Genomic DNA, 18,301 nt, shown 5'->3' with positions numbered 1-18,301 from the left:
CTGGTACTCAAACTGGAGGTAATATCTTTCACTTGAACACTAGTAATAAGACATGTTTGATTTCTCATATTGATGAGAGTTGGTTATGACATAAGAGGTTGTGTCATGTTAATTTTGATTTTATTGTTAAGATTAGTTCAACAAAGGCAATTATAGATATGCCTAAGATTATAATGCCTTGTAATTTGGTATGTAAGGAATGTCAATTGGGAAAGAAAGTTAGAACTTCTTTTAAGAGCATAAATGCTAAATCTAATGATGTGCTTGATTTGATTCACACTGACTTATGTGGTCTAGCAAGGACCAGAAGCTTTCAAGGTGATAGGTATTTCATGCTAATAATTGATGACTATTCTAGAATGATGTGGGTGACTTTTCTAAGGGAGAAGTCTGAAGCCTTTGAGAAATTCAAGATCTTTAAAGAAAAGGTGGAAATAGAAAATGGATTGAAAATCAAATGTCTGAGATCAGATCAAGGTGGTGAGTTCACTTCTTATGAATTTAACAGTTATTGTGAGACAAATGGAATTAGGAGACAGTTATCTGCACCTCGGACTCTTGAGCATAATGGAGTAGTGGAAAGGAAGAATATAACCATTTTGGATGCAACAAGAACCATGATGATGGAAGCCAAATTGCCTCACATCTACTGGAGAGAAGCAGTGAGTACAACAATCTACACATTCAACAAAGTTCACATCAAAGGTGAAACTAGTAAGATCCCTTATGAATTATGTTTTGGACATACATCTACTATTAAATATTTCAAAAATTTTGGAAATAAATGTTATATCAAAAGGGATGATTCAATTGGGAAGTTCAATCCTAGATGTGATGAAGGGATATTTCTTGGATTTTCAATTCAAAGCAAAGAATATAGATGTTATAACAAAAGATTGCAGAAAATTATGGAGAGCGCAAATGTGTAAGTGGATGAGAAATATAGAAATCAATCTATATCATATGATAGGGAACTGATAGTAGAAATGATCATAACTGAACCAACAATGCCTCAACTAGTACAAGACATTGAGAAAGTTACACCAGTACAATCAGAAAATTCAACTGTGACTGATGATCAAAATAGTGAACCTAAAGTTCAGAAGACACCAAGGTATGTAAGATTAAATATTTCTGAAGATCAAATCATTGGAGATAGGAACAAGGGAGTTATGACAAGAAGAAGACTGGAAATGAAGAGGTATGTCTTATTTCTCAAATTGAACCGGCATCTCTTATTGAAGCTTGTAAAGATAAACACTGGTTAAAGGCTATGGAAAATGAATTACATCAGATAGAGAAGAATGAGACTTGGACTTTAGTTCCCCAACCTAAAAATAAGAATGTTATTGGAACTAAATGGGTTTTTAGGAATAAATTAAATGAGGATGGTCAAGTTGTAAGAAACAAGGCTAGATTGGTTTGTAAAGGATATTCTCAAATGGAAGGTATTGATTATGGTGAGACATTTGCACTTGTAGCTAGAATTGAAGCTGTTAGACTATTTCTTGTCTATGCAGCTTACAAGAACTATAAGGTCTATCAAATGGATGTTAAATGTGCATTTTTGAATGGTGAACTTGAGAATAAGTATACATTGAGCATTTTGATGGATTTTGACTCATAGATGACAAAGCTATGGTTTGCAAGTTAAGGAAAGCATTATATGGATTGAAATAAGCTCCTAGAGCTTGGTATGCAAGGTTGGATAAATATCTTTTGAAGCTTGGTTTTACTAAAGGTAGTGCTAACATTAATTTATATTATAAGATCACTGATGATGATATTTTGATTATTGAAATATTTGTTGATGATATCATTTTTGGAGGTGAAGACAAATTGTGCATGGAATTCTCTAATAATATGAAGAATGAATTTGAAATGTCCATGATTGGTGAGATGAGATTTTTCTTAGGTTTGTAGATTACTCGAATTGACAAAGGTATCATTATCTATAAAACTAAGTATCTAAGGGAATTTTTGAAGAAGTTTGGTATGGATAATTCCAAACCGGTAAGTACTCCTACGGTGACAAGTGAAAAATTATCTATCAAAGACACATCTGCATCGGTAAATTCGACAAGGTATAAGTCTATGATTGGTGGCTTGTTATATCTAACTCGGACTAGACCGAATATTATGAATGTAGTAAGTATTGTCTCAAGATATCAAATTAATCCTAAAGAAAATCTTGAATGTGCAGTAAAGAGGATATTCCGATATTTGCAAGGAACAATAGAATATGGCTTATGGTATTCTAGAGATAACAACTTCACTTTATGTGCATATACAGATTCAGATTGGGCAGGAGATACTGATGACAGGAAGAGCACTTTTGGTGGAGCTTTCTTTCTTGGAAAGAAATTGCTTTCATGGATTAGCAAAAAATAGTCATGCATTTTTTTATCTCCTGTAAAAGCTGAATATGTTGCAGCGACAACTAATTGCACTCAAGTCTTATGGATGTTGAAGAATATCAAGGTAAATTATAGTGAACCGGTAGTTATCTACTATGATAACTCTACAGCTATTGACATTGGATTGCACTCCTCAGGGGGAGTTGCTAGCATTTTTCAGTTTTTCATTATTATATCTTCTATGAGAAATGTTTGTCACTTCTTGGCACTTAGATGTTTTCTTTTTCACATCTAGTGTTTCCATCAATGCCAAAGAGGGGTATTGTTGGCAATATGAAGGAAATGATTATGTGTTGCATTGATGTTTTGTCATTGATGTCAACACTATCTATTTTGGTTGGTTACCGACAGACAGGTTCTGGTTACCGGTAGAAAATCTTGTGTTACCGGTAAGGGTTTAAGGTTTTGCCGATAGAGCTTTTACTGAGAATCTTTGACATAATTCATGAATGTGTTGGTGTGACTTCTAGATGGAATTCAAGATGTAGAAGGTGATCCTTGTTTATGCCTCAAATGATTGGAGACATCGCTTTGGTGTGGTGGACCTGGTTTTGGTCTGGTACCTATCTAGGTTATGGACTGACATCATGTTAACGTGTTCTCTACATGTTACGAGGATGTTGTATGGATTGGTTAATGTTGTTTTGGTCTTAAGCCAACATGGCATATCATTGTAATATGGATTTATGTAAAGATCTTATTGTAATATCGTTTAGGTGGCCGACCTAATTGGTTTAGGCCTTATGGTTTATATAATAGATGTAAGATCTCATTGAAGATCATGGTGGTGAAATATGTTCATTGTCGTGGAATGAAATATCATATGCGAAGGAAATTTGGTCGATCATAGGTGATCAAATTGGGTTTAAGTAAGAGGTCAAAGGCCTCTAGTATTGAGCTTAATTGGGACTATAATCAGACATGGTAGATACTATCTCTGGCAGTTCATTCTTCTGGATTATTGTCCAATTATCTTGAGGTGGTTATAACCTCTTTGTAGTTAGTGAGACTCCTTTGTAATGAGCAGTATGCTATAGGGAGTGTGCCTTCCTGCATGTGCAGGTCCCTTATTGTATCACATACTTTCTGCAAAAGTATCATCTGATTGTGGGAAGGCTTCCCATAGTGGTTTTTCCCTTTACCAAGTTTTCCACGTACAAATCATGGTGTTATGTGGTATGGTTGCATTGTGCTAATTCTCTATTTCATTCTTAAGTTTTATTGCTTATTGTTATCTATTTCTTCTATTTCGGTATTCAATGTTTATGTGCTCTAGTTAAAGGTTATAAAGTGGTTTGATTAATATAATTTGTTGACAACTAATTCACCCCCCCCCCTCTCAGTTGTCCACCGGTTCTCCTAACACATACCTTCCATACTCACAAATTTGCTTTTATCACCTGTCATATGATGTGAACAACCACTGTCAATCACCCATTCATCTTTCTCCTCAATCCTAGTAGCTAAAGCTTTCTCCTCAATAATGCAGCTTGTAGGATTCATTGATACCGAATCATCTTCCATGATAGCAATGAATACAAATTTGTCTTCTAAATTCCCATTGTCTGATTCCTCATCTGTCACACCTTCATCAATAGCATAACAACATCTCTTCCATTTTTTGTACTGTCAGTGGGGCTTATAGGGCTTATCACTCTTATCATGATTCTCATATCTATCATACTTATCATATCTATCATGTCTCTCATGCTTATCATATCTAGACATTCTCTCAAGACACCTAGAAGAAAATATCCTATCTTATTACAAGAGAAACATTTCAAAGGTAATTTTCCATCATACTTACCATCTCCTTTAGGCAATATCTAAGCAATAAGGACTTCAAGATCATCCAATTAATTCTCTTTCCTATTCTTCCATTTCTCTCTTTTCCCTTTCAAATCTGGATACCTAGCATGAATTTTCTCCCAGATATAGAGGCTTTGAATGCAGTCTCAAATTTTCCATGTGATTCTCCAAATTATCTCAACTCAAATGCAGTAAGCTTTCCAACCAACATGTCTCTAGTCACTATAGTCACACTCTGGATCTCATCAATAGTAGCTACCTTTTTCTTTTAAGTAGGAAGCAAAGATTGCACAACCTTAGCAACAATCTCATCTTCTTCAAGGGTTCCACTGACACATCTGATATTCATGACAAGATCATTCACCTTAGCCATAAAGGTTGACATTTCTTCATCTTCTCCCATCTTCAATGCTTCATACTTTCCTTTCAAAATCTGCAACTTAGAAACTATAACTTGTGCATTTCCTTCATACAAGGTCTCTAATTTCTTCCAAATCTCATGTGCAGACTACAATTCCATCACATTAGTCATCTCCCAATTAGTCAAGGCACTCAATAATGCTTCCTTAGCTCTTATGTTATGTTCAACATCCTTGATCTCAGCAGCAATAATTGGTCCATTTTGAGGAACATTGTAAACATTCTTTGTAATCTTCCAAAACTCATCTCCAAGGCATTTCGATTGAACTTCCATCTGGTCCTTCCAAATAGTGTAATTTCTTCCATCAAATCTAGGACTCTCCTTCTTGAACACATAGGTTGCCATTCTGGATCTCCTCAAGCAATCAAGCTTCTTTCAAAGGGTCTAGCTCTGATACCAATTATTAGCAGCAACCAAGAAAGAAAACTGAGAGGCGGGGGTGAATCATTTTCTACCAGATCAAACAATTTAACCACAATCTCATATCAAAAGAACTACAACAAGAATAAAGATAAACACAATAGAACCAACACTCATAACACCAATATTTTGACATGGAAAACTCGGTTAAGGGAAAAACCATGGTGGGAACCTACCCACAATAAGATGATACTTTGTTGTATTATGTGTAAATATTACAATGGGGAATGCACATGCATTTAGGCATACTTCCTAGAGCTCACTGCTCAAAATAAGATGACTCAGAATACTCTAACCCTCAGGGAAGGCTCACTACCTTACAATAAGATTCGAACTACAATCCAGATTACATGAACTACAAATATAGCATCTCCTAAGGCCTAGTGATAGTTCCTGTTAAGCACATTTGTCTTCCCTATAATAATCTTTTCTCAATTCACCACACTGAAAGATAAATTATCTTAGCCTCACATACACCATTCTCTGATAATGCAGACACCTCATCAACACCCTAAATTACATGACTATACCACCTATATATACAAATCATCAACCTTGACAACAAGGTCAACCAAACTCTGAAACCTCAATTACAAAATTTGATCTCATAATACATATCAACCATCAGACCAATACAATGACATAGAATGGACCTAAACCAATTCTCCAAACATGCATCACCACAGGAATTCTCGTCAACGTCAACTACAACACGCTACGACACCAAGAATACCACACAACACGAAGAATATCATCGGATCAACAAAATCACCAAGAATGTGCACAAGGATCAATGTGGACCACCCAAAAAAATAGGAAATGATCAAGAAACACCAACAAGCACATTATAATTATCTGCAATAGCTGCACCAACACCACTTATTCAAATCTTCATTTATCAACATGCTAACTCTCAGGAACACTGAACAACAACAATTCAAACTAGAAAGATATCTTGTGGAGCACCAAATCATGAACCATCTGAACTGAAGATACACATGAACATCCAAAACATTATCCCAAATCCATAACCAAAGATATGATCATACTGGAGCTCACCAGATCAAATACCAAACTCTGCCAACCACAGAACAAAAAGACTAAACTACAAACTGAATCAAATAATATGATCAAGTAAACTTCTCAATCAATGAAACTAATAAGGAGTGAAGTGTTCCAGCATCCCAAATAGATAAACCAGCAATATCAACTTAATACAATCACCAAAATACCAAACAACTCTCAACAACACCAAGGCACAAGAATATGTTGACATCAATGAAAACAACATAACCTAGAAGCAACAATAGCCAACATGGTTATCTTCTTCTCTCTACAACAACTTCACCTTTAGTGTATTATTTTTTCTTTCTCTTTGCTTACTCTCTCTACTTTTGTAGATATCTCTATCTTCTCACAACAACAATACTACTCTATTCAACACTCTCTCTTGGCAGGAACACCACACTCAATTCAACACTCACACACTTATTTAACAGTTGATTTATTGAGGTATTTCTATTTTCACCTCTATCTCTATCCCAGCAACCATACCTACCAATGTCAAATCTCATCACATCTGGTGTTGGATACGTTTCACTCTATACACATCAAATTTTATTTCTATTGCAAACTTGAATATTTTATTCAAGTTGGTTGTCTTGGAGATCTGCACCATTAGGGATTTTATTCTCTGTCCTGAATATGATCACATATTTTCCACCTATAGTAAATGCATCCAATATTTATTCAAGTCATTCTCTGTACTTATATTACCTAGTTTAGTAATCTTTCCTCGAGCCACCCAGCCTGTCTGCAACTCAGTCACCATTAATGCATTCGCCATCTTCTGTCGACCTACTCTGGAAAGATCGACAACTACTACACTCATATCAATTGTCACTGACTTCTGCATATCAGATATCTTCTTCACCCACTAGGGAGCCTCATGTCTCCATAATCTTCATCCAGATCACATGGTCAAGGTCGGTCAGTTTCCACAAAAAACCCTTGTGCCTATCAACATGTACAAATGTCATCACAAGTGTTCTCAATCAACATCCAAATCACTTGGTCTACCTGGGTCAACCGCCATGTGGACCATTGACTCAATAAGGGCTATCTCATTCTTCCTTTTTATTATCTCGCATCATCACTTACAAGCTCTCTTTACCCATGTGAGCTCATGGGATGCACAATTATTCAATTTATCTTTCCCCGCAAGAGTTCTAACTTATGGTCATTGATATCACGGGATAGCGGGGGACATTTTCCCTTCACTTTAGTTATCCTTCATGACTTTCAGTTTGACCTCTTAACCCATAAAGGATAAGAGACTTCGTTGTTGTCATAGTTTTTATTTACCCCATAGGGTCCTTTCATCCCTCTACAAGATATGAGATAGCGGGATCCTTCTTCTTCTTCACTATCTAATCCCGCACGACCATCACACATCCATCTTGAATGGTGTGGGATAGAGGGAAACATTTACCGCTATCTTCATGCTACCTCACACGACCATCATCTCGTCCTACTTAGCACTACGAGATAGCTTGATGCATATCTCTCTTCACCTTGTGTTGCCCTGCATGACTAACACTTATCACGTTTTGATGACACAGGATAGCGGGAAGCATCTATTCATCCATCAACTTCTAATCCCACAGGACAAATCCATTTTTGTCATCAATGGTGCAAGATAGCAGGGGATACATTTCCCTTGTATTTTTCTTGTCCTGCACGGTCACAAAACTCTTGCTCATCTTGTCACAAGATAGTGGGAAGGATCTTCGACCTCAATGAAACTCTTATCTCGCACAACTAGTGTATCATTCTTTTCAACATTGCGGGGTACTTGCGGATGGTCTTCTCTTCGTTCAAGTGTTATCTTGCACAGTCTCTTTCCTTCATTCAAACACACCGCAGGACCCACAAACACATGTGAACCAAACAACTGCTTCCATGTGGAAATCATCGCTCACCATACCCAACTCAGAACTTGGTCAAAATCTAAAGACTTCCCTACCGAGTGTCGAGTGCCAAAACTGATGCACCAAAGAGGCCTTACATGTACACCTCACCAACACATAACTTTAGACCATTTCTGACATGTGGAGATAATGAATCTGGTCAAGGCCCCTGTAGCATAGCAGGACGAGTTATGCACAAATGCATGCATGACATCCTAACTTGCATGTTATGCATTATGTGCTTCACATGTCTTCTCTTGTCTTCATGATATGCACAACTATTGCATGCTTCTCTGCAACCTCTTGACATTCTTTGACATCAATGACAATAATTCTAGCATATTCTTCTTCTTCAGAACCATCTTCCCTCTTTTCCAAGATTTAGAATTGGAGGCAGAACCTTTTGTAGATAACTTCCTAGATTTCTTCACTCTTTTCTTAGTCTTCATCACTCTGAACCTTCCTACGATCTCTTCTTTTGTTCCAAATATTTCTACATTCGAATCCTTTGCCATCTTTGAAAAAATTTCTACTAACCTCATGCATTCATCTTTGAAAAGCTCATTAGATAACTATGTTATCCAAGAAAGTCTTAGAACCATAGCTTCCAAAAAGTAATTATCCTTATCAACCAAAAATACAATGTCATTCTCATACTAGCCTATAACCTTAGAAGGAATTTGATTTCTCAAAATAAAATCACTTCTAAGTTTCTCAAATAAATTTTTGCGCATTTTCAAGCTATCATCCAATCCATCTAGGTAACCTTTGATCTGTGACCCAACAATCATATCACTTCTCCATGCAACATTTTCAACACCAAGAAAATCATTCAAAAAATAGAAAATTAAATAGACGATTAGAGAACCATACTAGAATGGATGCATCTCACTCTTTGTCATCTTGATATTATCAAAAAAATACTGCCATAGAATCTCACACAAATCATATTCTGCATTCTCCTTAACTATCCTATAAGCCACATATACTCTATTGAACTCACAAGAAGCTTCTGTATTCCTATAGTAGACTTTGTAAGATATCCCCATTATTGCATACCTAATGTCCACAACCTTGATAGAATCCATTCTTAATGCTCTTCATTCCGAAGTCACTATAGTAAAATATTTCACTTCAACATTCTTTACAGATTTTAACATTGGCACTTCTCTAGTTGTGCATAGCCTTGTCACAATTTGCAACATTTCCTTCAAAATCAAATATGGTTTATCAAGACAAATAAATTACTCATGAATTCTACTAAGAATAATTCTAATACCTTCTTCATCAATGATCATAGGAAAAAATTTCATGTATCCAAACTCTTGTGACCTAGATTGCCGAATTCACTCTTCAACCTCTATGAACTATCAACCAAATAATTCTTTCTGAAATCACTAATCCTTTTATGTTTATACTCTTTTAGATCAAAATGAATGTAATTAAAAAGATTTTCCTTATGAATAACATGATCATCGATTCTATTAAAAGCTCCATTTGAATCTACATCTGATGGAATGAAGGGTTTCAACTCACATTTAGGTCTGGGTTCATCATTGATACTTATAATTTTTTCCATTCTACCAAATCAATGATTTTCTATCTTTTCTCTCACACTTCCACTTGAATTCTCTCTAACACTCTTCTTCTCTTCCTAGATCGTAAGTGCACAAATGATTATAAATGCAAAAATAAACACTCACAAGTTAGGCTTTCAAAAGATGATAGGCTATTTGTCGAACCTCCAAGAATCATATCCAGACCACAAGATATGCTTATAATCTCTAGAAAATCACCACACATTTTCCATGATGAGAAGAAACTTAGCATATAAACAAGAGGGGTCAAAAGATGTTTTCATTAAAGCTCCCCCTTAGACCTTACTATTTGAGTCAATTACCAAAAGAAGGAACTGCATCCACACCAGATGTTAGACCACCTTAAGAATTACCTTTAGTCTTCTCTTCAAATTTCTTCACCCACAATGACTTTCCTTTCCTTTTAGAGATCATCTCATTCTCTAGACCAATAATTTTCCTTTACTGCTTTTATAGAATTTTGCAATATGCCCAACAATACAATTATAACATGCCAGACCACTTTGCATTGACTCACATTCACATATCTTTTAATATTTTTATTCATCTTGCATTCAATACCTTTCTACCCATATCTATTGCAAACATATCAATATCCATTGAAAGATCTAATACTTTTGTTCATACTCATTTTTCTTCTACATTCACTAGACTTGTGTCTAAACTTGTTGCAAAAATGATAATTTCCATTGAAAGAATAACTTCTTAACTAACTTTTACATTCATTTGCTTTCTATCCTACTACATTACAAGAAAAACAATCTCCTTTGAAAGATAAATACCCAAAAGAAACAAGAGGAGGTCTTTGATTCATCATAGACATTCTAAAACTCTGGTAAGGCATGAAATTATTCGTATCATTAGTAGCACTCTTTATCTCTTTGTGTTTTTCTTCATTGTTCTTCAAGCATTCACCAAACTCTCCATTACTCTGAAATTGCAAGACAGACTCCCAAATCTCCTTTCCACCTTTCAGGATTAAGCCATTACTAATCTAATATTTAGCATCTTTGAGTTACCTTTTCATATTTTTCACTTCTTCTTCTAGCTTAGAACATTCTTTTGTCTTCTCATCAATATTTTATTCATATACATTAATAGCCTTCCTTCCTTTGTCCAATAAACTCATTAAGAAATTAATTTTCTCAACTACCATCTTGTATTTGTCCTTGCATTCATCTAGATCTACCAATTTAGATCTTTGTTCTCCATCCATATCAACAACTCCTTCAACATCATACCAATCACCTTGATCTAAATAATCCATACCATTCGGCTCTTCTTGAAACATAGTATTCAAGACTCCAGATCTACCTCAAGAAAAGATTAAAATTTATAGAAGACACCCGCTATCTTTGAGAAAGATACATTAATATATGAGTCAATATGACTAGTCTTTTAACAATACTACCTACAACTATCTCCAAGTATATTTAGTTGTCCTTGAACCTGTGTATCAAGAAACAAACTTTAAAGTGATCACTACACAATTCTTCTACCTAAACTTCACATCATTGACTAAACAAATGATATAATTATATAATAACAACACACAAATTAATCCACATACTCATCCACACAATCAACACCAATTTGACCTTCTATACATACCATCTTCTTCATTGCAAAAATCAATTAGGCCAGGCAAAGTAAAGAACAAACATAGGTGCTATAAAGCTAGCCACCAAAATACAATTATGGTGAAAAAGGCCTTATCTAGGAGACAAAGAGGACCTAAAGGTATCATATCACTTATTTATAAGTTGTCTCAACCAATTTTCATTATATCACACATCTTATAAAGTTGTCAATAGGGTAACATGTAGATGAACCATGTAGCACAAAACTAGATGACCCAAAAACATATCCTCCTGATGAATTAACTCAATATGGATCCACACATTGCAATGTAGGACTCAAATATAGCATAAAAATACCTTCAATGTAGGTAGAGGCACCCAAGGATACACTGCATGCAAGAGAATAAATCTTGTCGACCAAAGTAGAGAAGTCACCTAAAACACAAACATCAGAACTAATACAACAAAAAAATATTCTAGCATCATGTCTAGAGCATGCAAGGACATTCCTTGAAAATAAAATGATATTACCAAATACTTATTTCTCCTTGTCACATCAAAGTCATACTCTCATAGCATGAGTGACATAAAACAATTCATTTTGGATGGCTAGGAAGTATCAACTCTTGCAAACAAAACTAGCACTTGAAACTTGAACTAAGACACAACAAAAATGTTATGAACATTTCCTCCAAGTTGTGAGACCCAAAACATTAATGAAGAGAAATGAAAATAATTTTTTAGACTAAATATAATAGATAGCTATATTGTTAGCAAACTATAATCACTAGCTAGATCAGCTACAACACCAAGAACCTAAAAGGATAGGAGTGTAATGTTCACAGAGAATAAACATTAATTTCAAGTCTACAAGACAATATGATCAAGTGTGGAGGAATGTGAATAATTCCTCTAGATTGTGATTAATATATACTTTTGCACTAGTTGACTTTATTAGTTTTCCAAGGACTAGAATGTTCCAAAAACATCATTTTCTCTCTCTAGAACAATCAAGGAATATAAAAATCATTATGTAGCATACACAAGATCTCCTCCATTGTCATGCATCTAATCCTCATATTTTTGGAATAAATGAACACTAAGAGAGGGGGGGAGGGGGTGAATTAGTGTTCTGTAATTAATAACCTTCTTAAATTGATTCTTAAACCATCAGATGCAACTGAATAAAAGCAAAGTACAAAAACTTAATGCAAACAAAAACAAAACCATAACACCAGAATTTTTTATGTGGAAACCTAGAAAGAGAAAAACCACAGTGGGATTGAGAGCCACGATATTATAATACCATGGTCAAGAGTATAATAATATTAAAAGAGGGGAACACACATGCATTCAGGCACACTGCCTAGAGCTCACTGCTCAATTACAAAAGAGGGCTACAACCCCAGAGGACCCACTATCCTACAAATGATTTACAATGATAACAAGAGTGTCTGAACTAATGAGTAGCATATACAAATGCCAAAATGCAGTTCCAGTTAAACACAAAAAGTCTTCTTCCACTCTTTTGTCTCATTGATTGTTCTGCTCTACTCTGTCATATACTACAACACTAAATCAAAGATGGCGCACGTGAAACTATGCTCAGAAGCTCATACACTCTTTGCACATTAAGATCCATTACTAAAATGATTAAATAGATTGACCTTATATATCTACACCACTTGATTAGGTCACCAATATGTCGGCTTCAAAATATTTGCAAAACATGAAACGTGTAATAATAAGTCGGCTCAACCCGATTACAAAACCATATGCAGACCTAAATAAACTGATAATATGTTTAACAATTGTCAAATTGACCACCTCGAACTCAAAACCAATCATCGAAATCATCCTAAATATTCTGCATAACATGTTTGTTTGATATTGCTGCTGCTAGGATATGTTGTTGTCATTGATGTCAACATATTCCTGTGTTTGGTGTTCTGATGATTGCATTGAGCTGATCTAGTTGGTTTATCTATTTGGAATGCTGAATCAATTAGAGAAACCTCATTCTTTATTGATTCCATGATGCTATGAGGTGATTTGGTTGAGTTGTGGATTCTGGTATGAAGACGATTCTTCTGTGTTCAGTATTATAGTGTTCTAGTTTTTGATCCGATGTGCTAAGGTATGATCATATCTTTGGTTGCGGATGTTCATGTGTATCTACATTTCAGATGGTTCATGATCTGGTGCTCTGCAAGTTATCTTTCAGGTCCTAACTACTACTGATAAGTGTTCTTGAGTGTTAGCATGTTGATCAATAAAGACTTGAATAAGTGGTGTTTGTAGCTATTGCGGATGGTTCTAACATGCTTGTTATTGTTTCTTGATTGTGTCCTATTTGTTTTGGTTGTTCGCATTAATCTTTGTGTGCGTTATTGGTGATTTTGTTTATCCAGTGATATTCTTCGTGTTATGCAGTATTTTTTGTGGTGTACCGTGTTGTGGTTGATCTTGGTGAAATTTCTGGTGGTGATGCGTGTTTGGAGATTTGGTTTAGGTCCATGCTATGTTGTCTATGGCATTGTACTGGTCTGGTGGTTTACTTATGTAATGTGTGATGTAATTTTGTAATTAAGGGTTGAGGGTTTAGCCAACCTTGTAGTTAAGGTTGATGATTCATATAAATAGGTGTTATATTCATGTAATTTGGGTGTCGATGTGGTTATTGCATTATCAGAGATTGTTGTATGTGCGCATATGAAAATTTATCCTTCGGTATGATGTATTGAAAAGATATGTTGCAGGACAGACAAATGAGCTTAACTGGAACTGTCATCAGGCATTAGCACATGCTATCTTTGTAGTTCATGTAATCTGGATTGTAGTCTAAACATTATTGTAAGGTAGTGAACCTTCCTTGAGGGTTTGAAACTTATAGGTCATTGTATTTTGAGTACTGAGCTCTAGGTAGTGTCTCTGAATGCATGTGCATTCCCCATTATAATATTTACACATACTACTATAGAGTATCATCTTATTGTGGGTAGGTTCCCACCATGGTTTTTCCCTTAATTGGGTTTTCCTCGTCAAAAATCTTGGTGTTATGTGTGTTTCTGTTATTAGATTTATCTTTTTTTTCTACAGTTGATTGAAATCTTAGATTGTTCATTATTGTTAAATCCGATGAAAACTAATTCACCCCCCCTCTCAGTTTTCCTTCATTGTTGCTGCCAATAACTGGTATCAGAGCTAGATCCTCCAGAAGAAGTTTGACCACTTGAGGAGATCCAGGATGGAAACTTATGTGTTCAAGAAGAAGAGTCCTAGATTTTATGAAAGCAATTATACTATAGAGAATCACCGAATGGAAGTTCACCTAAAGTGTCTTGGAGATGAGTATTGGAATAATACAAAGAATGTCTATAATGTTCCTCAGAATGGATCGGTTACTGCTATTGAGATCAAGGATGTTAAACATAACATAAGAGATAAGGAAGCATTTTTGAGTGCCTTGACCAATTCAGAGATGACAAATGTGATGGTTTGGAAGACTGCACATGAGATATAGTAGAAGTTAGAGACCTTGTATGAAGGAGATTCACAAGTCAAAGTAGGTAGGTTGTAGAGTTTGAAAGGGAAGTATGAGGCATTGAAAATGGGAGAAGATGAAAACATAACTTTCTTTATGTCTAAGGTGAATGAGCTTGTCATGAACATTATATGTGTCGGTGGAACTCTTGAAGAAGATGAGATTGTTGCTAAGGTGTTGAGATCATTGCCCTCTGCTTACAAGCATAAAGTAGCTGCTATTGATGAGATCCGAAGTCTGACTACAGTGACAAGAGACATGTTGGTTGGAAAGCTTGCTACATTTGAGTTGAGAAAATTTGGAGAATCACATGGTAAATCTGAGACCACATTCACAGTTTCTATATTCAGGAAACATAAGTATGATCTGAGAGAAAGTTCATGTTGGGTATCCAGATATGAAAGAGAAAACAGAGATGGAAGAGAAAGAAATAGAATTAGATGAGCTTGAAGCCCTTATTGCTCAAAGATTTCCTAAGGGAGATGGTAAGTATGATGTAAAATTACCTTTGAAATGTTCTCTTGTAATAAGATAGGACATTTTGCTTCTAGGTGTCCTAAAAGAATGTCTAGATATGATAAGCATGATAAATTTGAAAGGTGTGATAGATCTGATAAGTATGATAGATATGAGAAGCATGAAAAGAATGATAATCCCTATAAGCCTAATCAGAAGTTCAGATATCAAAAGAGGTGTTATTGTGTTTTTGATGAAGATGTGACAGATGAAGAATTAGAGAATGGGAATTCGTAAGATTAGTTTTTATTTATTGCTATCAATGAAGATGATCCAGTACTAGTAAATCCTACAAGCTGCATTGTTGAGGAGAAAGCTTTAACTACTAAGATTAAAGAGAAAGATGAATGGGTGATTGACAATGGTTGTTCATATCATATGACAGGTGATAAAATTAAATTTATGATTATGGAGAGGTATGATGGTGGTATAGTGAAATTTGGAGATGATAAAGCTTGTGTGATTTGTGGTAGAGGCTCTATATCTTTTAATGATAAGAATAATACTGATGATGTCATATATGTTGAAGGATTGAAGAATAATATTTTGAGTGTTGAGAAGATGGTTGACAAGGGATATGATTTATAATTCAAGAATGGAAAATGCAAGATCCTAAATACCTTTGGTAGAGAGATAGCATCAGGAACTAAGACTAAAGGTAATATCTTTGATTTGAATATTGGTGAGAAAAGTTGTTTGATTGCTTAGATTGATGAAAGTTGGTTGTGGCATAGAAGGATGTGTCATGTTAATTTTGACTACATGATATGGATAAATTCTACTCAAGCTATTAGAGATTTACCTAAGATTGTGAAGCCATCTAATCTGGTATGTAAGGAATGTTAGTAGGGAAAGAAAACAAGAACTACATTCAAAAGTAAGTTGTATTCATATAGTGGACTGTTAGATCTTGTGCATACTAACTTATGTGGTTCTACTAGAGTGAGAAGCATGCAGGGTGACAGATGTTTCATGTTTTTTATTGATGATTACTCTAGGATGGTGTGAGTTACCTTTCCAAGGGAGAAATCATAAGCATTGGATAAATTCAAAATATTCAAAGCTAAGGTGGAGACTGAAATAGGGTTGAAATTGAAGTGCCTGAGATCTAGCAGAGGAGGACAATTTACATGAGGAGAGTTTGATACATTCTGTGAAAGGAATGGAATTAGAAGATAGTTATCTAATCCTAGAACCCCTCGACGGAATGGAGTTATTGAAAGGAAGAACATAACCATTTTGGATGCTGCCATGACTATGCTAATTGAAGGAAATGTTGCACAAACCTTTTGGAGAGAATCTGGTAGCACTATTGTTTACACATTCAACTGGGTGCATATAAAAGGTGATTTTAGTAAGACTCCTTATGAGCTATGGTTTGGTCATGTTCATACAGTTAGATATTTTAGAGTTTTTGGAAGTAAATGTTATATCAAGAGAGATGAAGATATAGGAAAGTTTGATGCAAGATGTGATGAAGGAATCTTTTTTTGTTATTATACTAAGAAAAAGCCCTACTGGTGTTACAATAAGAGACTGAGAAAGATAATAGAGAGTGCAAATGTGAAGGTTGATGAATGTCTTGGAAAGAAGATCAGAGCATGTGGATATGAATTTGATGATGAAGATGCTATTTCAAAGCTTGTGCAAACCGAAATCTTAAAGCAGAATGATCTGGTAGAGATAGGTAATCCAGATATTGTTGTTTCTCGTGAAGAAGCTCAAGAACCTGACAATCAGAACAATCAGAAGACTTTGAGGTATGTAAGACTGAATCATTTAGAAAATCAGATTATTGGTGATAAGAATAAAGGTATGATGACTAGGAGAAGGATTTCTACTAAAGAGATATGCTTGATTTCAAAGATTGAACCTAAAGATGTTGTATAAGCATATAAAGATGAGAATTGGATAAAAGCAATGGAAGAAGAGTTGAATCAGATTGAGAAGAATAACACTTGGGAGCTTGTTCCGAGACCTAAAAATAAGAATGTGATTAGTACTAAATGGGTATTTTGGAATAAACTGAATGAAGTCGATGAAGTTGTTAGAAACGAAGAAAGACAGGTATGTAAAGGGTGTTCACAAATGGAAGGAATTGATTATGAGGATACTTTTTCTCTAGTAGCTAGAATTGAAGTTGTTAGATTGTTTCTTGCATATGCTTCTTACAAAAACTTCAAGGTATATCAAATGGATGTTAAGTCAACCTTTTTGAATTGTGATTTAGAAGAGGAAGTTTACATTGAGCAACCAGATGGATTTTCTTTATCAGATGAAGGAGAAATGGTATGCAAATTAAAGAAAGCACTATATGGACTTAAGCAAGCCCCTATAGCATGGTATGCTTAATTGGATAATTATTTGTTGAAGTTGGGATTCTATAAAGGTATTGCTGATAGTAATTTTATACTTTAAGGTTGATAATGATAACATTTTTATTATTGAAGTCTTATTTGATGATATTATTTTTGGAGGAGATGATGATTTGAGTATGAAGTTTCCTTATGATATGCAAAAGAAATTTGAGATGTCTATGATAGGTAAAAATGAAATTCTTCTTAGGATTACAAATTACATAAATTGACAAAGGCATTTTCATTTCTCAATCTAAGTATGTGAAGGAACTATTGAAGAAGTTTGGGCTAGATGATGCTAAACCTATTGGAACTCCTATGGTAACTGGATCCAAGTTGTCTAAAAATGATGAATCTCATAAAGTTAATCAGACTTTGTATAGATCTATGGTTGGTGGATTGTTGTACTTAACTCAGACTAGACCATATATTATGCATGATGTTTGTCTCTATGCTAGATTTCAAGCTGATCCTAAAGAGACTCATGTTACTGATGTGAAGAGGAACTTCAGATACTTGAAGGGGATTGTTGACTATGGTTTATGGTATCTGAAGAATGCTGATTTCCTGCTATGTGCCTATACTAATGCTGATTGGGCAGGTGATATTGATGATAGGAAGAGTAGTGCTGGTGGAGCTTTCTCTTTGGGAAAGAAGTTCGTTTCATGGT

This window comes from Cryptomeria japonica, chromosome 2 (assembly GCF_030272615.1).
Source record: "Cryptomeria japonica chromosome 2, Sugi_1.0, whole genome shotgun sequence".
In the NCBI taxonomy this organism is placed as follows: Eukaryota; Viridiplantae; Streptophyta; class Pinopsida; order Cupressales; family Cupressaceae; genus Cryptomeria; species Cryptomeria japonica.
Note: the sequence above shows the minus strand (reverse complement) of the source record.